We start from the raw sequence: 25,436 nt of genomic DNA on the forward strand, positions 1-25,436 counted from the left end.
GAGGATCTCACAATCTACTAAGAAAAACGTCTCAGCACAACAAATTATGTGGAAAAATGAAATGGCCAACAACACACATGAAAAGGCATCAAAATGACAGCACTAAAAACTTATTTATCTATAATTACGCTGAATGTAAATGGACTAAATGCACCAATAAAGAGACAGAGAGTCACGGACTGGATAAAGAAACACGATCCATCTATATGCTGCCTACAAGAGACACACCTTAGACTTAGAGACACAAACAAACTAAAACTCAAAGGATGGAAAAAAATATATCAAGCAAATAATAAGCAAAAAAGAAGAAGAGTAGCAATATTAATTTCTGACAAAATAGACTTTAGACTTAAATCCACCACAAAGGATAAAGAAGGACACTATATAATGATAAAAGGGACAATTGATCAGGAAGACATAACCATATTAAATATTTACGCACCCAATGACAGGGCTGCAAGATACATAAATCAAATTTTAACAGAATTGAAAAGTGAGATAGACACCTCCACATTTATAGTAGGAGACTTCAACACACCACTTTTGGAGAAGGACAGGACATCCAGTAAGAAGCTCAATAGAGACACGGAAGACCTACTTACAACAATCAATCAACTTGACCTCATTGACTTATACAGAACTCTCCACCCAACTGCTGCAAAATATACTTTTTTTTCTAGTGCACATGGAACATTCTCTAGAATAGACCACATATTAGGTCATAAAACAAATCTTTGCAGAGTCCAAAACATCGAAATGTTACAAAGCATCTTCTCAGACCACAAGGCAATGAAGCTAGAAATCAATAACAGAAAAACTAGGGAAAAGAAATCAACTACTTGGAAAATGAACAATACCCTCCTGAAAAAAGACTGCGTTATAGAAGACATCAAGGAGGGAATAAGGAAATTCTTAGAAAGCAACGAGAATGAAAATACTTCCTATCAAAACCTCTGGGACACAGCAAAAGCAGTGCTCAGAGGCCAATTTATATCGATAAATGCACACATACAAAAAGAAGAAAGAGCCAAAATCAGAGAACTGTCCCTACAACTTGAACAAATAGAAAGTGAGCAACAAAAGAACCCATCAGGCACCAGAAGAAAACAAATAATAAAAATTAGAGCTGAACTAAATGAATTAGAGAACAGAAAAACAATTGAAAGAATTAACAAAGCCAAAAGCTGGTTCTTCGAAGAAATTAACAAAATTGATAAACCATTGGCTAGACTGACTAAAGAAAAACAGGAAAGCAAACAAATAACCCGAATAAGAAACGAGAAGGACCACATCACAACAGAGCGAAATGAAATTAAAAGAATCATTTCAGGTTACTACGTAAAACTGCACTCTAACAAATTTGAAAACCTAGAAGAAATGGATAAATTCTTGGAAAAATACTACCTACCTAAACTAACACATTCAGAAGTAGAACAACTAAATAGACCCATAACAAAAAAAGAGATTGAAACGGTAATCAAAAAACTTCCAACAAAAAAAAGTCCTGGCCCAGACGGCTTCACTGCAGAGTTCTACCAAACTTTCAGAGAAGACTTAACACCACTACTACTGAAGGTATTTCAAAGCACAGAAGAAGACGGAATACTACCCAACTCATTCTATGAAGCTACCATCTCCCTGATACCAAAACCAGGTAAAGACATTACAAAAAAAGAAAATTTTAGACCTATATCCCTCATGAACATAGATGCAAAAATCCTCAACAAAATTCTAGCCAATAGAATCCAACAACACATCAAACAAATAATACACCCTGATCAAGTGGGATTTATACCAGGTATGCAAGGCTGGTTTAATATCAGAAAAACCATTAATGTAATCCATCACATAAATAAAACAAAAGATAAAAACCACATGATCTTATCAATAGATGCAGAAAAGGCATTTGACAAAGTTCAACACCCATTTATGATAAAAACTCTTACCAAAATAGGAATTGAAGGAAAATTCCTCAACATAATAAAGGGCATCTATGCAAAGCCAACAGCCAATATCATTCTAAATGGAGAGAACCTGAAAGAATTTCCCTTGAGAACGGGAACCAGACAAGGATGCCCTTTATCACCACTCTTATTCAACATCGTACTTGAAGTCCTACCCAGGGCAATTAGGCTAGACAAAGAAATAAAGGGTATCCAGATTGGTAAGGAGGAAGTAAAGCTATCACTATTTGCAGATGACATGATCTTATACACAGAAAACCCTAAGGAATCCTCCAGAAAACTACTGAAACTAATAGAAGAGTTTGGAAGAGTCTCAGGATATAAAATAAACATACAAAAATCACTTGGATTCCTCTACATCAACAAAAAGAACACCGAAGAGGAAATAACCAAATCAATACCATTCACAGTAGCCCCCAAGAAGATAAAATACTTAGGAATAAATCTTACCAAGGATGTAAAAGACCTATACAAAGAAAACTATAAAACTCTGCTACAAGAAATTCAAAAGGACATACTTAAGTGGAAAAACATACCCTGCTCATGGATAGGAAGACTTAACATAGTAAAAATGTCTATTCTACCAAAAGCCATTTATACATATAACGCACTTCCAATCCAAATACCAATGTCATACTTTAAGGGGATAGAGAAACAAATCACTAATTTCATATGGAAAGGAAAGAACTCCCGGATAAGCAAAACATTACTGAAAAAGAAGAAGAAAGTGGGAGGCCTCACCCTACCTGATTTCAGAACCTATTATATAGCTACAGTAGTCAAAACAGCCTGGTACTGGTACAACAACAGGCACATAGACCAATGGAACAGAATTGAGAATCCAGATATAAATCCATCCACGTATGAGCAGCTGATATTTGACAAAGGACCAGTGTCAGTTAATTGGGGAAATAATAGTCTTTTTAACAAATGGTGTTGGCATACCTGGATATCCGTTTGCAAAAGAACGAAACAGGACCCATACCTCACACCATGCACAAAAACTAACTCCAAGTGGATCAAAGACCTAAACATAAAGACTAAAATGATAAAAATCATGGAAGAAAAAATAGGATCTACCCTAGGAGCCCTAATACAGGGCATAAACAGAATACAAAACATTACCAAAAATGATGAAGAGAAACCAGATAACTGGAAGCTCCTAAAAATCAAACACCTATGCTCATCTAAAGACTTCACCAAAAGAGTAAAAAGACCACCTACAGACTGGGAAAGAATATTCAGCTATGACATCTCAGACCAGCGCCTGATCTCTAAAATCTGCATGATTCTGTCAAAACTCAACCACAAAAAGACAAAAAACCCAATCAAGAAATGGGCAAAGGATATGAACACACATTTCACTAAGGAAGATATTCAGGCAGCCAACAGATACATGAGAAAATGCTCTCGATCATTAGCCATTAGAGAAATGCAAACTAAAACTACGATGAGATTCCATCTCACACCAACTAGACTGGCATTAATTCAAAAAACACAAAATAATAAATGTTGGAGAGGCTGCGGAGAGATTGGAATTCTCATACACTGCTGGTGGGATTGTAAAATGGTACAACCACTTTGGAAATCCATCTGGCGTTATCTTAAACAGTTAGAAATAGAACTACCATACAACCCAGAAATCCCACTCCTCGGAATGTACCCTAAAGATACAAGAGCCTTCACACAAACAGATATATGCACACCCATGTTTATTGCAGATCTGTTTACAATAGCAAAAAGCTGGAAGCAACCAAGATGTCCATCAATGGACGAATGTGTAAATAAATTGTGGTATATTCACACAATGGAATACTACGCATCAATAAAGAACAGTGACCAATCTCTGAAACATTTCATAACATGGAGGAATCTGGAAGGCGTTATGCGGAGCAAAATGAGTCAGTTGCAAAAGGACAAATATTGTATAAGACCACTATTGTAAGAGCTTGAGAAATAGAAAAAATGGAGAAGAACACATACTTATGTGGTTACAAAGGGGGGAGGGAGGGAGGGAGGGAGAGGGCTTTTTATTGATCAATCTGTATATAAGAACTGCTTTGGGTGAAGGGAAAGACAACACTCAAAACAAGGAAGGTCAGCCTAATTGGACTGGATTAAAAGTAAAGAGGTTTCCGGGATAAAATGAAAGCTTCAAAGGTCAGCGAAGCAGGGGCTGGGGTCTGGGGAACTGGGTTTGAGGGCACTTCTAAGTCAATGGGCAAAACAATTCTATTATGAAAACACTCTGCATCCCACTTTGAATTGTGGCACCTGGGGTCCTAAATGCCAACAAGCGGCCATCTAAGATACATTAATTGGTCTCAACCCACCTGGAGCAAAGGCAAAGGAAGAACACCAAGGTCACACGACAACTAAGAACCCAAGAGACAGAAAGGGCCACATGAACCAGAGACCTACATCACCCTGAGACCAGAAGAACTATTTGGTGCCCGGCCACAATCGATGTCTGTCCTGTCAGGGAGCACAACAGACAACTCCTGAGGGAGCAGGAGACCAATGGGATACAGACCCAAATTCTCACTAAAAGACCACACCTAATGGTATGATTGTGACTAGAGGAATCCCAGAGACAATGCTCCCCAGAACTTCTGATGGTACAGGACAGGAACCATCCCCGAAGACAAATCATCAGGCATGAAAAGGACAGGTCAGTGGGGGGGGAGAGAGATGCTGATGAAGAGTGAGCTAATTAAATCAGGTGGACATGGGAGAGTGTGTAGGCAACTCTTGACTGGAGGGGGGATGGGAAGATAGAGAGAGAGGGAAGATGGCAAAATTGGCACGAAACGAGAGACTGTAAGGGCTGACTCAATAGGGGGAGAGCAAGTGGGAGAAGGGAGTAAGATGTATGTAAACTTACATGTGACAGACTGATTGGAATGGTAAATGTTCACTAGAAGCTTAATAAAAGTTAATTAAAAAAAATAAAAAAAAAAGAATCCATGCTAAACTAGAAAAAAAAAAAAGATTACTATGAAAAACTGTACTCTAACAAATCTGAAAACCTAGAGGAAATAGATGAATTCCTAGAAACACACCACCTACCTAAACTAACACAAACAGAGGTAGAACAACTAAACAGACCCATAACAAAGAAGAGATTGAAAAGGTAATCAAAAACTCCCAACAAAAAAAAAAGCCCTGGTCCAGATGGCTTCACTGCAGAGTTCTACCAAACTTTCAGAGAAGAGTTAACACCACTACTACTAAAGGTATTTCAGAGCATAGAAAAGGATGGAATACTACCAAACTCATTCTATGAAGCCACCATATCCCTGATACCAAAACCAGGTAAAGACAACACAAGAAAAGAAAATTATAGACCTATATACCTCATGAATGTAGATGTAAATATCCTCAACAAAATTCTAGCCAATAGTATTGAACAACATATCAAAAAAATAATTCACGATGACCAAGTGGGATGCATACCAGGTATGCAGAGATGGTTCAACATTAGAAAAACAATTAATGTAATCCACGACATAAAGAAAACACAATAATCACATGATTTTACCTATTGATACAGAAAAGGCATTTAACAAAGTTTAACACTCATGCATGATAAAAACTGTCAGCAAAATAGGAATACAAGGAAAATTCCTCAACATAATAAAGGGCATTTATAAAAAGCCAACAGCCAACATCACCCTAAACGGAGAGAGCCCAAAAGCATTCCCATTGAGATCAGGAACCAGACAAGGATGGCCTTTATCCTTGCTCTTATTCAACATTATGTTGGAGGCCCTAGCCAGAGCAATTAGGCTAAGTAAAGAAATAAAGGGCATCCAGATTGGTAAGGAAGAAGTCAAAGTATCTCTGTTTGCAGATGACATGATCCTATCAGAGAAAACCCTAAGGAATCCTCCAGAAAACTACTGAAAGTAATAGAAGAGTTCAGCAGCGTATCAGGACATAAAATAAACATACAAAAATCCGTTGGGTTCCTCTACATCAACAAAAAGAATATGGAAGAAGAAATCACCAAATCAATGCCATATACAGTAGCCCCCAAGAAGATAAAATAAATACTCAGGGATAAATCTTACCAGAGATGTAAAAGACTTATACAAAGAAAACTACAGTACACTTCTGCAAGAAAACAAAAGAGACTTACATAAGTGGAAGAACATACCTTGCTCATGGATAGGAAGGCTTAACGTTATAAAAATGCCTATTCTACCAAAAGCGATCTATACATTTAGCACAATTCCGATCCAAATCCCAAGAACATTCTTTAATGAGATGGAGAAACAAATCACCAACTTCAAATGGGAGGGAAAGAGGCCCCGGGTGAAAAAGGGTTTACTGAAAAAGAAGAACAAAGTAGGAGGCCTTACTTTATCTGATTTTAGAATCTATTATACCGCCACAGTAGCCAAAACAGCCTGGTACTGGTACAACAACAGATACATGGACCAATGGAACAGAATTGAGAATCCAGACATAAATCCATCCACATATGAGCAGTTGATATTTGACAAAGGCCCCAAAACAGTTAAATGGGGAAAAGAGTCTTTTTAACAAATGGTGCTGACATAACTGGATACCCATCTGCAAAAAAAAATGAAACAAGACCCATACCTCACTCCAAGCACAAAAACTAACTCAAGATGGATCAAAGACCTAAACATAAAATCTAAAACTATAAAGATCATGGAAGAAAAAACAGGGACAATGTTAGGAGCCCTGATACATGGCATAAACAGTATACAAAACATTATTAAAATGCAGAAGAAAAACTAGATAACTGGGAGCTTCTAAAAAGCAAACACCTATGCTCATCCAAAGACTTCACCAAAAGAGTAAAAAAGGCTACCTACAGACTGGGAAAAAGTTTTTAGCTACGACATTTCTGATCAGAGCCTGATATCTAAAATCTACACGATACTGCAAAAACGCAACTGCAAAAAGACAAAGAACCCAGTTAAAAAAATGGGCAAAAGATATGAATAGATACTTCACTAAAGAAGACATTCAGTTAGCTAACAGATACATGAGGAAATGGTCACGATCATTAGCCATTAGAGAAATGCTGATCAAAGCTACAATGAGATTTCATCTTACTCCGAGACTGGCATTAATCCAAGAAACACCAAATAATAAATGTTGGAGAGGCTGTGGAGAGATTGGAACACTTCTACACTGCTGGTGGGAATGTAAAATGGTACAACCACTTTGGAAATCGATTTGGCACTTTCTTAAAAAGCTAGAAATAGAACTACCAGTGTTGTTGTTAGGTTCTGTCAAGTCGGTTCCAACTCATAGCGACTGTATGAAAAAAGAATGAAACACTGCCCGGTCCTGAGCCATCCTTATAATCGTCGCTATGCTTGAGCTCATTATTGCAGCCACTGTGTCAATCCACCTCGTTGAGGGTCTTCCTCTCTTCCGCTGACCCTGTACTATGCCAAGCATGATGTCCTTCTCCAGGGACTGATCCCTCCTGACAATATGTCCAAAGTATATAAGACGCAGTCTCACCATCCTTGCCTCTAAGGAACTTTCTGGCCTCACTCCTTCCAAGACAGATTTGTTCATTCTTTTGGCAGTCCAAGGAATATTCAGTATTCTTTGCCAGCACCACAAGTCAAAGGGGTGAACTCTTCTTCGGTCTTCCTTATTCATTGTCCAGCTTTCACATGAATATCATGCGATTGAAAATACCATGGCTTGGGTCAGGTGCACCTTAGTCTTCAGGGTGACATCTTTGCTCTTCAACACTTTGAAGAGGTCCTTTGCAGATTTGCCCAATGCAATGTGTCTTTTGATTTCTTGACTGCTGCTTCCATGGCTGTTGATTATGGATCCAAGTAAAATGAAATCTTTGACAACTTCAATCTTTTCTCCTTTTATCAGGATGTTGCTCATTGTTCCAGCAGTGAAGATTTTTTTTGTTTTCTTTATGTTGAGGTGTAATCCATACTGAAGGCTGTGGTCATTGATCTTCATTAGTAAGTACTTCAAGTCCTCTTCACTTTCAGCAAGCAAGTTTGTGTCATCTGCATAATGCAGGTTATTAATGAGTCTTCCTCCAATCCTGATGCCCCCTTCTTCCTCATATAGTCCAGCTTCTCATATTATTTGCTCAGCATACAGATTAAATAGGTATGGTGAAAGAATACAACCCTGACGCACACCTGTCCTGACTTTAAACCAATCAGTATCCCCTTGTTCTGTCCGAACAACCGCCTCTTGATCTATCTAAAGGTTCCTCATGAGCACAATTAAGTGTTCTGGAATTCCCATTCTTCGCAGTGTTATCCATAGTTTGTTATGATCCACACAGTCGAATGCCTTTGCATAGTCAATAAAACACAGGCAGGAAGAAGTCAAGATGGCGGAATAGACAGACGCTTCCGTCGAGCCCTCTTTACAACAAAGACCTGAAAAAACAATTGAAACAAGTATATTTGTGACAAGCTCGGAGCTCTGAGCATCAAAGGCAAGCTTAGACAACGAACTGAGGGGCAGAGGAAGTAAGAGACCATTCAGAATCGGAGAGGAGTTGCCGAACCTGAATCGCGGGGAGCCCTTAATGCTCTGACTGAGACTGGAAGGACCCCGGTGGTCATGGCCCCCAGACCTTCTGTTGGCCCAGGACAGGAACCATTCCCGAAGCCAACTCTTCAGACATGGATTGGACTGCACAATGGGTTGGAGAGGGATGCTGGTGAGGAGTGAGCTTCTTGGATCAGGTGGACACTTGAGACTATGTTGGCATCTCCTGCCTGGAGGGGAGATGAGAGGGTGGAGGGGGTTAGAAGCTGGCGAAAAGGACACGAAAAGAGAGAGTGGAGGGAGAGAGCAGGCTGTCTCATTAGGGGGAGTGTAATTGGGAGTGTGTAGCAAGGTGTATATGGGTTTTTGTGTGAGAGACTGACTTGATTTGTAAACTTTTACTTAAAGCACAATAAAAATTATTTAAAAAAAAAAAAAAAACACAGGTAAACATCTTTCTGGTATTCTCTGCTTTCAGCCAGGATCCATCTGACATCAGCAATGATATTCCTGGTTCCATGTCCTCTTCTGAAACCGGCCTGAATTTCTGGCAGTTCCCTGTCAATATACTGCTGCAGCTGCTTTTGAATGATCTCCAGCAAAATTTTGCTTGCGTGTGATATTAATGATATTGTTCTATAATTTCCACATTCGGCTGGATCACCTTTCTTGGGAATAGGCATAAATATGGATCTCTTCCAGTCAGTTGGCCAGGAAGCTGTCTTCCATATTTCTTAGCATAGACGAGTGAGCATGTTCAGTGCTGCATCTGTTTGTTGAAACATCTCAGTTGATATTCCATCAATTCCTGGAGCCTTGTTTTTTGCCAATGCCTTCAGAGCAGCTTGGACTTCTTCCTTCAGTACCATCGGTTCCTGATCATATGCCACCTCTTGGAATGGTTGAATATCTACTAATTCTTTTTGGTATAATGACTCTGTGTATTCCTTCCATCTTCTTTTGATGCTTCCTGTGTCGTTTAATATTTTCCCCATGAAATCCGTCACTATTGCAACTCGAGGCTTGAATTTTTTCTTCAGTTCTTTCAGGTTGAGAAACGCCGAGCGTGTTCTTCCCTTTTGGTTTTCCATCTCCAGCTCTTTGCACATGTCATTATAATACTTTACTTTGTCTTCTCAAGCCACCCTTTGAAATCTTCTGTTCAGTTCTTTTACTTCATGAATTCTTCCTTTTGCTTTAGCTGCTCAACGCTCAAGAGCAAGTTTCAGAGTCTCCTCTGACATCCACCTTGGTCTTTTCTTTCTTTCTTGTCTTTTCAATGACCTCTTGCTTTCCTCATGGATGATGTCCTTGATGTCATTTCAAAACTCGTCTGGTCTTCAGTTACTAGTGGTCAATGTGTCAAATCTATTCTTGAGATGGTCTCTAAATTCAGGTGGGATATACTCAAGGTCATATTTTGGCTCTCATGGACTTGCTATGATTTTCTTCAGTTTCAGCTTGAACTTGCATATGAGCAATTGATGGTGTGTTCCACAGTCGGCCCCTGGCTTTCTTCTGACTGATGATATTGAGCTTTTCCATTGTCTCTTTTCACAGATGTAGTCAATTTGATTTCTGTGCATTCCTATCTGGCGAGGTCCATGTATATAGTCGCTGTTTATGTTGGTGAAAGAAGGCATTTGCAATGAAGAAGTCGTTGGTCTTGCAAAATTTTATCATTCAATCTCCAGCATTGTTTCTATCACCAAGGGCATATTTTCCAACTACTGATCCTTCTTCTTTGTTTCCAACTTTCGCATTCCAATCACCAGTAATTATCAATGCAACTTGATTGCATGTTCGATTAATTTCAGACTGCAGCAGCTAATAAAAATCTTCTATTTTTTCATCTTTGCCCCTAGTGGTTGGTGAGTAAATTTGAATAATAGTCGGATTAACTGGTCTTCCTTGCAGGTGTATTGATATCCTCCTATCACTGACAGTGTTGTACTTCAAGATAGATCTTGAAACGTTCTTTTTGAAGATGAACGCAACACCATTCCTCTTTGAGTTGTCATTCCCAGCCTAGTAGACTATATGATTGTCCAATTCAAAATGGCCAATACCAGTCCATTTCAGCTCACTAATGCCTAGGATATCGATGTTTATGTGTTCCATTTCATTTTTGACGATTTCCAATTTTCCTAGATTCATACTTCTTACATTCTAGGTTCTGATTATTAATAGATGTTTGCAGCTGTTTCTTCTCATTTTGAGTCATGCCACAGTAGCAAATGAAGGTCCCAAAAACTTTACTCCATCCACGTCATTAAGGTCAACTCTACTTTGAGGAGGCAGCTCTTCCCCAGTCATCTTTTGAGTGCCTTCCAACCTGGGGGGCTCATCTTCCAGCACTATATCAGACAATGTTCCACTGCTATTCACAAGGTTTTCACTGGCTAATGCTTTTCAGAAGTAGACTGTCGAGTCCTTCTTCCTAGTCTGTCTTAGTCTAGAAGCTCAGCTGAAACCTGTCCTCCATGGGTGACCCTGTTGGTATCTGAATACCGGTGGCATAGCTTCCAGCATCACAGCAACACACAAGCCCTCACAGTACTACAAACTGACAGACTCATGGGGGAGAACTACCATACGATCCAGCACTCCCACTCCTTGGAATACATCCTACAGAAATAAGAGGTTTTACATGAACAGATATATGCACACCCACGTTTATTGCAGCGCTGTTTACAATAGCAAAAAGATGGAAGCAACCAAGGTGCCCATCAACGGATGAATGGATAAATAAATTAGAGTATATTCACACAATGGAATACTACACATCGATAAAGAACAGTGAGGAATCTGTGAAACATTTCATAACATGGAGGAACCTAGAAGGCATTATGCTGAGTGAAATTAGTCAGTTGCAAAAGGACAAATATTGTATAAGACCACTATTATAAGAACTTGAGAAATAGTTTAAACTGAGAAGAAAACATTCTTTTGTGGTTACGAGAAGGGGGAGGGAGGCAGGGTGGGAGACAGGTATTCACTGATTAGATAGTAGATAAGAACTACTTTAGGTGAAGGGAAAGACAACACACAATACAGGGAAGATCAGCACAACGTAACTAAACCAAAAGCAAAGAAGTTTCCTGAATAAACTGAATGCTTCGATGGCCAGTGTAGCAGCGGCAGGGGTTTGGGGACCATGGTTTCAGGGGACATCTAAGTCAATTGGCATAATAAAATCTATTAACAAAACATTCCGCATCCCACTTTGAAGAGTGGCGCCTGGGGTCTTAAACACTAGCAAGCAGCCATCTAAGAGGCATCAGTTGGTCTCAACCCACCTGGGTCAAAGGAGAGTGAAGGACACCAAGGACACAAGGCGATTATGAGCCCAAGAGACAGAAAGGGGCACATGAACCAGAGACTACATCATCCTGAGACCAGAAGAACTAGATAGCGCCCATCTACAACCGATGACTGCCCTGACAGGGAACACAAAAGAGAAGCCCTGAGGGAGCAGGAGAGTAGTGGAATGCAGACCCCAAATTCTCATAAAACGACCAGACTTAATGGTCTGACGGAGACTAGAAGGACCCCAGTGGTCATGGCCCCCAGACCTTCTGTTGGCCCAGGACAGGAACCATTCCCAAAGCCAACTCTTCAGTCAGGGATTGGATTGCACAATGGGTTGGAGAGGGATGCTGGTGAGGAGTGAGCTTCTTGGATCAGGTGGACACTTGAGACTATGTTGGCATCTCCTGCCTGGAGGGGAGATGAGAGGGTGGAGGGGGTTAGAAGCTGGTGAAATGGATACAAAAAGAGAGAGTGGAGGGAGACAGCGGGCTGTCTTATTAGGGGGAGAGTAATTGGGAGTATGTAGCAAGGTGTATATGGGTTTTTGTGTGAGAGACTGACTTGACTTGTAAACTTTCACTTAAAGCACAATAAAAATTATAAAAATAAAAATAAAAAAGATAGGTGGATTTTCTCTTCTAAAACAGCAAGAAACAAAACTGAGTGCATGGGAGGAGAACAAAGAAGCTTCATTCCCCTTTGTTTTCAAAATACGTATAATATGTATTATTTCCTAATAAGAAAATTAAACACATCAACTTCTCACTGTCTATCACATTTCCTCAAAAGAGGAAATCAAATGTAGCCCTTATTCTTCTTCCTCTTTTTTTTTTTTAATCTGTCCTTGAAACTTTAAGAAAGCCGTATAGACTTGCAATTCTTTCAAGGCAAAGAAAAAATAACCTTGAAGTCAAACAAAGAATGCCTATCATCTAAAGTAGCTATGAAGGAGATCTGATTAAAGTAAGAATTCCCATCACTACATTTCTACTCAACATACCAAAATCAGGAGTTATTGATTCCTTTAATTTAAAAAGACCTGATATGGAAATACTACATTGAGACCAATCCCATGTGGACAATTCAGTCAGGATTTCTAGTTTTCAGCTCATGCCTCTGAGACAGATCTACTTAAACTTGCAATTAAATATCACAGGACCATGACACATTCTCATCCACCAAAAAAAAAAAAATCCAAGGGGAAAGAGAGTAGGAATAAAGGGAGAGGAATATGAGAAAGTGAGTAGACCATTATATGAAAAGGGAGAAGGTGATGATAAAACCTCAAAACACAGAACAAGCAATCAAAGGAGCCAAAACAGAAAATAAAGAGCAAACTAAAAGTTAACAAAAAAGCAAATAATTATAATCAATGTAAATTTGAATCTCCCAAAGTGTATAATCAAAATGATGTTATATAACATTTAGAGTGGGTACAGACATATGCTAGATACGCCATCCAGAGATTATTGGTGAATTAGCCCTAAAAATATGAATGTCCGTTGCCATAGAGTTGATTCTGACTCACAGCATTTTCACTTCACGCCTTCCTAAATACTGTCATCTTATGAAATTAATATTAAAGACAGGCCTGAGCTAAGAAACATGAGACAGTGTGCAGTTCGTTTTTTCTCTTTTACTATTAACTAGCAATGACCATGATTTAAAAAAAAAAAAAAAAAAAATCTGTTTTAAGGCAATATGCAAGTTGACACATCTTAATGACTTTTATAGTTGTTCTTTCTCAGATATTAGTAACACTTCATGTCATGTATATGTATATGTATGGAAAAAGAGAGGGAGTAGGAATTAGAAGGAGAGATAAAGATCAGAGAAGAAAAAAAAGAATAAGGAGGGAGGATAAAAGGTGGGCCACTTCGTAAATGGACCTGGTTACTAAATTTTCATTACAAGTTATTTCAATTTTAATTTCAAATACATCAAGTATTTTGAAATACATACAGTCCTTCTTTCCATTAAATGGTGCACTGGTGTAACTTTATTGAGTCTAGGATCATAATGCTGGCATCTAAAGAAGTACTAGTACTAGTATAATGACAGACACATTGACCAATGGAACAGAATTGAGAACCCAGATGTAAATTCACCCACCTACGGTCACCCAATCTTTGACAAGTGCCCAAAGTCCATAGAATGGGGAAAAGGCAGTCTTTTTAACAAATGGTGATGGCAAAACTGGATGTCTATCTGCAAAAAATGTAGCAGGGGCCATACCTCACACCATACACAAAAACTAATTCAAAATGGATCAAAGACCTAAATATAAAGCAAAAAACTATAAAGATCATAGAAGAAAGAATAGGATCAACACTAGAGGCCCTAATACACAGCATTAACAGGATACTAACCATAACCAAAAACACAAAAACTCCAGGAGACAGCTAGATAACTGGGATCTTCTAAAAATTAAACACTTATACTCATCAAAAGACTTCATTAAAAGAGTAAAAAGAGAACCTACAGTCTTGGAAAAAAAATTTTGAATATTACAAATCAGACAAAGGTCTAATCTCTAAAATCTACAGGAAAATCCAACACCTCTACAACAAAAAGACAAATAAACCAGTTAAAAAATGGGCAAAGGAAATGAACAGACACTTGAACAAAGACCTTAAAGCAGCTAACAGACACATGAGGAAGTGCTTACAATCACTAGCCATTAGAGAGATGCAAATCAAAACCACAATGAGATACCATCTCACTCCAGCATTACTGGCACAAATCAAAAAAAAAGAAAAAAAACAGGAAACAACAAATGTTGGAGAGGCTGCAGAGAGATCAGAATTCATGCACTGCTGTTGGGAAAGCAAAATGATACAAGCATTTTGGAAAATGGTATGGCCCTTCTTTAGAAAGCTAGAAAGAGAAATAACATATGATCCAGCAATCCCACTTCTACAGAAATAAGAGTCATCACACGAGTAGACATATGTACATCCATGTTCATCATAGCATTGTTCACATAGCAAAAAGATGGAGACAACCTAGAAGCCCATCAACAGATGACTGGATAAACAAACTGTGGTATGTACACACAATGAAGTATTAAGCAATAATAAAGAACGATGATGAATCTGCGAAGTATCTCATAATATGGATGAATCTGGAGGGCATTATGTTGAGTGAAATAAGTCAACCACAAAAGGACAAACATTGGATGAGACCACTACTGTAAAAACTCATGAAAAGGTTTACACACAAAAAGAAACAATCTTTGATGGTTACGAGGGAGGGGAGCAATGGGGATGGAAAAACACTAAATAGGTAAGTGGTAACTTTGGTGAAGGGTAAGACGGTACATGATACTAGGGAAGCCAGCACAACTTGTACAAGGCAAGGTCATGGAAGCTCCTTAGACATATCCAAACTCCCAGAGGGACCAAATTGCTGGGCTGAGGGCTATGGGTTCCATGGTCTCAGGGAACATCTAGCTCAATTGGCATAACATAGTTTATACAGAAAATGTTCTACATTCTACTATGATGAGTAGTGTCTGGGGACTTAAAAGCCTATGAGCGGCCATCTAAGATACTCCACTGGCCTCGCACCTTCAGGAGCAAGGAAGAATGAAGAAAACTAAAGGTACAAGGGAAAGATTAGTCCAAAGGACTAAAGGACTACAACTACCATGGCTTCCACCAGGCTGAGTCCAGTACAACTAGATGGTGCCTGGTTACCGGCCCTGACTGCTCTGACAGGGATCACAATATAGGGTCCCAAACAGAGCTGAAGAAAAATGTAAAACGAAATTCTAATTAAAAAAAAAAAAATCAGACTTACTAGTGTGACAGAGACTGGAGAAACCCCAAGAGTACAGTCCCGGACATCCTTTTAGTTCAGTAATAATGAAGTCACTCCCAAGGTTCAACATTCAGCCAAAGATTGGACAGGTCCATAAAACAAAATGAGACTAACGGGACACACCAGCCCCAGGCAAGGACTAGAAGGCAGGAGGGGACAGAAAAGCTGGTAAAAGGGAATGAAAGGCGGAAAACGGAGAGTGTTGACATGTCGTGGGGTTGTTACCCAATGTCATAAAACAATATGTATACTGTTTAATGAGAAGCTAGTTTGTTCTGTAAACCTTTATCTAAAGTACAATTTAAAAAATAAAATACAGAACTACCAGTTCTCTCACTTATAAAACTGTCCTTAATATCTATTTCTTTTGTATATTATTAATAATGAATTTTTCTCTCCTAGGGACAGACTCTATCTGCACATCACATAGGATGGTGCTTAAATGCAAAATGCACTGTAGAAAGAATAAAACTACTTCAGCAACTTGAAAAATTCTGGGAAAAAAAAAGGGAACATAAAACCAAAACCAAACCCATTGCTGTCAAGTTGATTCTAGCTCATAGCGGCCCTATAGGAAGGCATAAAATAAACCAAAAAGAAAAAATAAGTAAAGGAGGAAACATGAACTAGGGAACTGAAAAAGATGCAGTGAAAACAAAATACGGGTGTGATTTGACAAAAGAAGCTCTTCCAAACATCACATCTAGTCACCCAGCTTGCTTCTACTGGTAAAACTGATTCTTACAGACCTTTGCCAACCATTCCTCTCTCGGAAGGGCCACAGTTGATTGATTAGTCTGCTAGAAAAAACTATAAACACTTCAAAGACATTTCTTTTAATGACTTTGTGGGCATCTTAAAACTCAAAAATACTCAGTCAATTCAAATTTTCTTTGACATTCCATCAAGATGGTAAAGAGTAAGGCTATTGCTTTATACTACCACTCAGTTTTTTCTAAAAGTCATTTATTTCTTAGGGGCTTGGTTTTTGCATTAAAGAATGAATGATCATATTCAATTCACAATATTTATCACAAAAGGGAAAGGACTCTCCATACAAAAGAGAAAACAATTTGAAATCATGGAGTGTGTAAATTTCTAATCTCTACTGTGATCCTTGAAGATCAGGAGAAGTCATTGACAAATGCCATGATACGAATGAAAAAATTAAGATGGCTGCCAATGAAAAACTTTGCTCCCTTTGCTTAGCGAATAACAGAGAGGGTTCCTTTGTATGTTCAAACCCTTGTGTATGAGAAGCGGCCACAAAAACTAGAAAGTTGGGAGCAAGTCTTCCCAGTGGTCTTGTATACTAAACTACAAAACCACTGCAAGAAATGTGAATGAGTTTTGTGGTTATAGTGCTCATAAAAATTTCTTGGTAAATACCTTAATTCCATGCTAAGTAGATAAAGAGGAAACAAGCAAAACAATGGGAGGAGAATGGGAAAAGCACACTAAAATTTGTTTTAAAAATGTGCATCAAAGACCTCATCTTCTACAAAGAAAAACTACCAGGAGGAAATAACAGAGCAGAATGAATTGACTATTTCAAAGTTCTTAATCGAAATCATTCCTATGATAGGTATTACTATCGATAAGAATCATAACAATAATAACAACTAAAGTTCACTGAGTATATACTAAGTGTGCGTGCATGTAGTCAATTTGATGCCAGTGTATTCCATCTGGTGAGGTCCGCGTATATAGTCACCATTTATGTTGTTGAAAAAGGTATTTCCAACAATTAGGTCCTCGCCTTGCAAAATTCTATCATGTGATCTCTGGCATCTTTTCTATCTCCAAGGCCCTATTTTCCAACTACTGATCCTTCTTCTTTGTTTCCAACTTTTGCATTCCAATCACCAGTAATTATCAATGCATATTGTTTGCATGTTTGATCAATTTCAGATTGCAGAAGTTGGTAGGAAATCTTCATTTTCAGTATCATTGGTTGGTATGTAAATTTGAATAATAGTTGTATTATTGTAGGAATATATATATTATTCTATCACACATCTGTCAGTTTGTGGTACTGAGATGCTAGAAGCTAGGAAACAGGTATTTCACATAGTAGCAGGTTCACCCATGGCCGACAGGTTTCAGCAGAGCTTCCAGACTAAGACAGACTAGGAAGAAGGACCTGGTGATCTACTTCTGAAAAAACTGCCAGTGAAACTTTACAAATAGTAGCGAAACCTTGTCTGATATACTGTCAGAAGGTAAGTTCCAAGATTGGAAGGCACTCAAGATACAAAGGATGAAGAGCTGCCTCCTCAAAGTAAAGTTGACTTTAATGATGTGAATGGAGCCAAGCTTCCAGGACTCTCATATGCTGATATGGCATGACATGAAATAAGAAGAAAGAGCTGTGAACATCCATTTATAACCAGAACATGGAATGTATTAAGTATGAATCTAGGAAAATTGGAAATCATCAAAAGTGAAAATAGACCATATAAAGACCGATATCCTAGGCATTAGTGAGCTGAAATTGACTCGTATTGGCCATTTTGAATTAGACAATCATATGGTCTACTATGCCAGTAATGACAGTTGAAGAGGATTGGCAATGCATTCATTGTCAAAAAGAACATTTCGATTCTATCCAGAAGTACAATGCTATCAGTGATAGGATACTACCCATACATCTATAAGGAAGACCCGTTAATATAACTATTATTGAATTTACATATCAAACACTAATGCCAAAGATGAGGAAACTGAAGATTTTTACCAACTTCTGCAGTCTGAAATTGATCAGACAAACTATATGACACAGAACTTACTGCACAACAGATCATCAATTGCTAATATACACGCTCAAGTTGAAGCAGAAGAAAATTAAAACAAGTCCATGGCAGCCAAATAAAAATCTTAAGTATATCACATCTGAATTTAGAGACCCTCACCAGAATATATTTAATGCAATGAACACAAATCACCAAAGACCAGACAAGTTATGGCACGACATCAAGGACAACATACATGAAGAAAGCAAAAGGTCATTAAAAACACAGGAAAGAGGGCGGAGCCAAGATGGCGGACTAGGCAGACGCTACCTCGGATCCCTCTTACAACAAAGACACGGAAAAACAAGTGAATCGATCACATACATAACAATCTACGAACCCTGAACAACAAACACAGATTTAGAGACGGAGAACGAACTAATACGGGGAAGCAGCGATTGTTTCCAGAGCCTGGAGCCAGCATACCAGTCAGGTACGGCACAAGCACAGAGACCTGCTCCACCCCCCTGAACTAACCCCGGGAGGGGGACTAGCCGGTTCCACGGGCGGCGTGGGACGCAGCCGTTAGGAGAAGTCCCCGGGAGGCAGTGACTGATCTTGGAGCAGAAAGAGTAGCATCCGAGCCGGGGAACCGTCCCACAGGGATTTGGACTGCACGCAGGTACGCCATAAACACGGAGAGTTGCTCCACCCCCTGAACTAACCCCGGGAAGGTGACCATCCGGGTCGCGCGGGCGGCGTGGGACGCAGCCGGTAGGAGAAGTCCCCAGGAGGCAGCGACTGGTATTGGAGCGGGGAGAACAGCGTTCCAGCCGGGACACTCGGTCGCGGCACAAGCACGGGGAGCTACTCCACCCATCTGAACTAACCCCGGGAGGGGGCCCACCTGGTTCACGGGGGCGGCACGGCCACGCGGCTGGAGGGACGAGAAGTCCCCGGGAGGCAGCGACTGATTTTGGAGTCGAGAGTGCACCGTCCCAGTAGGGGAGCCTTGACGCTGGGCGTGGGGCTGGAAGCGGAGGATCTGACCGTGACTCCAGCGGGCCAGACCCCCCGGGGGCAATCTCCACACAGACAGCACACATAGGCGACGCGCCCGCGGGAATCTCAGATATAAGAGTCATTCCAAGCAAGACAAGCAACTCTGGCTATATTCTGAGGTGCTACTCTCCTATCTCTCTGTTCCCTCCCCCACCCTCCCCAGGCGGCTTCATTAACATCTGAATAGCCTGAGCCAGAGGGAGAACTCTGATAGGGATCTGACTGCAGTTTTTTTTTAGCGGATTTTCTGGAAAAACTAGTTTCCCAGTGATGGCTCGGAGACAACAATCCATATCAAACCACTTAAAGAAGCAGACCGTGACAGCTTCTCCAACTCCCCAAACAAAAGAATCAAAATCTTTCCCAAATGAAGATACAATTTTGGAATTATCAGATACAGAATATAAAAAACTAATTTACAGAATGCTTAATGATATCACAAATGAAATTAGGATATCTGCAGAAAAAGCCAAGGAACACACTGATAAAACTGTTGAAGAACTCAAAAAGATTATTCAAGAACATAGTGGAAAAATTAATAAGTTGCAAGAATCCATAGACAGACAACATGTAGAAATCCAAAAGATTAACAATAAAATAACAGAATTAGACAACACACTAGGAAGTCAGAGGAGCAGACTCGAGCAATTAGAATGCAGACTGGGACATCTGGAGGACCAGGGAATCAACACCAACATAGCTGAAAAAAAATCAGATAAAAGAATTAAAAAAAATGAAGAAACCCTAAGAATTATGTGGGACTCTATCAAGAAGGATAACCTGCGGGTGATTGGAGTCCCAGAACAGGGAGGGGGGACAGAAAACACAGAGAAAATAGTTGAAGAACTTCTGACAGAAAACTTCCCTGACATCATGAAAAACGAAAGGATATCTATCCAAGATGCTCATCGAACCCCATTTAAGATTGATCCAAAAAGAAAAACACCAAGACATATTATCATCAAACTCACCAAAACCAAAGATAAACAGAAAATTTTAAAAGCAGCCAGGGAGAAAAGAAAGGTTTCCTTCAAGGGAGAATCAATAAGAATATGTTCTGACTACTCAGCAGAAACCATGCAGGCAAGAAGGGAATGGGACGACATATACAGAACACTGAAGGAGAAGAACTGCCAACCAAGGATCATATATCCAGCAAAACTCTCTCTGAAATATGAAGGCGAAATTAAGATATTTACAGACAAACACAAGTTTAGAGAATTTGCAAAAACCAAACCAAAGCTACAAGAAATACTAAAGGATATTGTTTGGTCAGAGAACCAATAATATCAGATATCAGCACAACACAAGGTCACAAAACAGAACGTCCTGATATCAACTCAAATAGGGAAATCACAAAAACAAACAAATTAAGATTAATTAAAAAAAAAATACACATAACAGGGAATCATGGAAGTCAATAGGTAAAAGATCACAATAATCAAAAAGAGGGACTAAATACAGGAGGCATTGAACTGCCATATGGAGAGTGATACAAGGCGATATAGAACAATACAAGTTAGGTTTTTACTTAGAAAAATAGGGGTATATAATGAGGTAACCACAAAAAGGTATAACAACTCTATAACTCAAGACAAAAACCAAGAAAAACGTAACGACTCAACTAACATAAAGTCAAACACTATGAAAGTGAGGATCTCACAATTTACTAAGAAAAACGCCTCAGCACAAAAAAGTATGTGGAAAAATGAAATTGTCAACAACACACATAAAAAGGCATCAAAATGACAGCACTAAAAACTTATTTATCTATAATTACCCTGAATGTAAATGGACTAAATGCACCAATAAAGAGACAGAGAGTCACAGACTGGATAAAGAAACACGATCCATCTATATGCTGCCTACAAGAGACACACCTTAGACTTAGAGACACAAACAAACTAAAACTCAAAGGATGGAAAAAAGTATATCAAGCAAACAATAAGCAAAAAAGAAGAGGAGTAGCAATATTAATTTCTGACAAAATAGACTTTAGACTTAAATCCACCACAAAGGATAAAGAAGGACACTATATAATGATAAAAGGGACAATTGATCAGGAAGACATAACCATATTAAATATTTACGCACCCAATGACAGGGCTGCAAGATATATAAATCAAATTTTAACAGAACTGAAAAGCGAGATAGATACCTCCACAATTATAGTAGGAGACTTCAACACACCCCTTTCGGAGAAGGACAGGACATCCAGTAAGAAGCTCAACAGAGACACGGAAGATCTAATTACAACAATCAACCAACTTGACCTCATTGACTTATACAGAACTCTCCACCCAACTGCTGCAAAATATACTTTTTTTTCTTGCGCACGTGGAACATCTCTAGAACAGACCACATATTAGGTCATAAAACAAACCTTTGCAGAGTCCAAAACATCGAAATATTACAAAGCATCTTCTCAGACCACAAGGCAATAAAACTAGAGATCAATAACAGAAAAACGAGGGAAAAGAAATCAAATACTTGGAAAATGAACAATACCCTCCTGAAAAAAGACTGGGTTATAGAAGACATCAAGGAGGGAATAAGGAAATTCATAGAAAGCAACGAGAATGAAAATACTTCCTATCAAAACCTCTGAGACACAGCAAAAGCAGTGCTCAGAGGCCAATTTATATCAATAAGTGCACACATACAAAAAGAAGAAAGAGCCAAAATCAGAGAACTGTCCCTACAACTTGAACAAATAGAAAGTGAGCAACAAAAGAATCCATCAGGCACCAGAAGAAAACAAATAATAAAAATTAGAGCTGAACTAAATGAATTAGAGAACAGAAAAACAATTGAAAGAATTAACAAAGCCAAAAGCTGGTTCTTTGAAAAAATTAACAAAATTGATAAACCATTGGCTAGACTGACTAAAGAAATACAGGAAAGGAAACAAATAACCCGAATAAGAAATGAGAAGGACCACATCACAACAGAACCAAATGAAATTAAAAGAATCATTTCAGATTATTATGAAAAATTGTACTCTAACAAATTTGAAAACCTAGAAGAAATGGATGAATTCCTTGAAAAACACTACCTACCTAAACTAACACATTCAGAAGCAGAACAACTAAATAGACCCATAACAAAAAAAGAGATTGAAACGGTAATCAAAAAACTCCCAACAAAAAAAAGTCCTGGCCCGGACGGCTTCACTGCAGAGTTCTACCAAATTTTCAGAGAAGAGTTAACACCACTACTACTAAAGGTATTCCAAAGCATAGAAAATGACGGAATACTACCCAACTCATTCTATGAAGCCACCATCTCCCTGATACCAAAACCAGGTAAAGACATTACAAAAAAAGAAAATTATAGACCTATATCCCTCATGAACATTGATGCAAAAATCCTCAACAAAATTCTAGCCAATAGAATCCAACAACACATCAAAAAAATAATTCACCCTGATCAAGTGGGATTTATACCAGGTATGCAAGGCTGGTTTAATATCAGAAAAACCATTAATGTAATCCATCACATAAATAAAACAAAAGACAAAAACCACATGATCTTATCAATTGATGCAGAAAAGGCATTTGACAAAGTCCAACACCCATTTATGATAAAAACTCTTACCAAAATAGGAATTGAAGGAAAATTCCTCAACATAATAAAGGGCATCTATGCAAAGCCAACAGCCAATATCACTCTAAATGGAGAGAACCTGAAAGCATTTCCCCTGAGAACGGGAACCAGACAAGGATGCCCTTTATCACCGCTCTTATTCAACATCGTGTTGGAAGTCTTAGCCAGGGCAATCAGGCTAGACAAAGAAATAAAAGGTATCCGGATTGGCAAGGAAGAAGTAAAGTTATCACTATTTGCAGATGACATGATTATATACACAGAAAACCCTAAGGAATCCTCCAGAAAACTACTGAAACTAATAGAAGAGTTTGGCAGAGTCTCAGGTTATAAAATAAACATACAAAAATCACTTGGATTCCTCTACATCAACAAAAAGAACACCGAAGAGGAAATAACCAAATCAATACCATTCACGGTAGCCCCCAAGAAGATAAGATACTTAGGAATAAATCTTACCAAGGATGTAAAAGACCTATACAAAGAAAACTACAAAGCTCTACTACAAGAAATTCAAAAGGACATACTTAAGTGGAAAAACATACCTTGCTCATGGATAGGAAGACTTAACATAGTAAAAATGTCTATTCTACCAAAAGCCATCTATACATTTAACGCACTTCCGATCCAAATTCCAATGTCATATTTTAAGGGGATAGAGAAACAAATCACCAATTTCATATGGAAGGGAAAGAAGCCCCGGATAAGCAAAGCACTACTGAAAAAGAAGAAGAAAGTGGGAGGCCTCACCTTACCTGACTTCAGAACCTATTATACAGCCACAGTAGTCAAAACAGCCTGGTATTGGTACAACAACAGACACATAGACCAATGGAACAGAATTGAGAACCCAGACATAGATCCATCCACGTATGAGCAGCTGATATTTGACAAAGGACCAGTGTCAATTAACTGGGGAAAAGACAGCCTTTTTAACAAATGGTGCTGGCATAACTGGATATCCATTTGCAAAAAAATGAAACAGGACCCATACCTCACACCATGCACAAAAACTAACTCCAAGTGGATCAAAGACCTAAACATAAAGACTAAAACGATAAAGATCATGGAAAAAAAAATTGGGACAACCCTAGGAGCCCTAATACAAGGTATAAACAGAATACAAAACATTACCAAAAATGATGAAGAGAAACCCGATAACTGGGAGCTCCTAAAAATCAAACACCTATGCTCATCTAAAGACTTCACCAAAAGAGTAAAAAGACCACCTACAGATTGGGAAAGAATTTTCAGCTATGACATCTCCGACCAGCACCTGATCTCTAAAATCTACATGATTCTGTCAAAACTCAACCACAAAAAGACAAACAACCCAATCAAGAAGTGGGCAAAGGATATGAACACACATTTCTCTAAAGAAGATATTCAGGCAGCCAACAGATACATGAGAAAATGCTCTCGATCATTAGCCATTAGAGAAATGCAAATTAAAACTACGATGAGATTCCATCTCACACCAGCAAGGCTGGCATTAATCCAAAAAACACAAAATAATAAATGTTGGAGAGGCTGCGGAGAGATTGGAACTCTCATACACTGCTGGTGGGAATGTAAAATGGTACAACCACTTTGGAAATCTATCTGGCGTTATCTTAAACAGTTAGAAATAGAACTACCATACAACCCAGAAATCCCACTCCTCGGAATATACCCTAGAGATACAAGAGCCTTCATACAAACAGATATATGCACACCCATGTTTATTGCAGCTCTGTTTACAATAGCAAAAAGTTGGAAGCAACCAAGGTGTCCATCAACGGATGAATGGGTAAATAAATTGTGGTATATTCACACAATGGAATACTACGCATCGATAAAGAACAGTGACGAATCTCTGAAACATTTCATAACATGGAGGAACCTGGAAGGCATTATGCTGAGCGAAATGAGTCAGAGGCAAAAGGACAAATACTGTATAAGACCACTATTATAAGATCTTGAGAAATAGTAAACCTGAGAAGAACACATACTTTTGTGGTTACGAGGGGGGGAGGGAGGGAGGGTGGGAGAGGGTTTTTTTTATTGATTAATCAGTAGATAAGAACTGCTTTAGGTGAAGGGAAAGACAACACTCAATACATGGAAGGTCAGCTCAATTGGACTGGACCAAAAGCAAAGAAGTTTCCGGGATAAAATGAATGCTTCAAAGCTCAGCGGAGCAAGCGCGGGGGTCTGGGGAACATGGTTTGCGGGGACTTCTAAGTCAATTGGCAAAATAATTCTATTATGAAATCATTCTGCATCCCACTTTGAAATGTGGCGTCTGGGGTCTTAAATGCTAACAAGCAGCCATCTAAGATGCAGCAATTGGTCTCAACCCACCTGGAGCAAAGGAAAATGAAGAACACCAAGCCCACATGACAACTAAGAGCCCAAGAGACAGAAAGGGCCA

This window comes from Elephas maximus, chromosome 4, assembly GCF_024166365.1.
Source record: "Elephas maximus indicus isolate mEleMax1 chromosome 4, mEleMax1 primary haplotype, whole genome shotgun sequence".
Lineage (NCBI taxonomy): Eukaryota > Metazoa > Chordata > Mammalia > Proboscidea > Elephantidae > Elephas > Elephas maximus.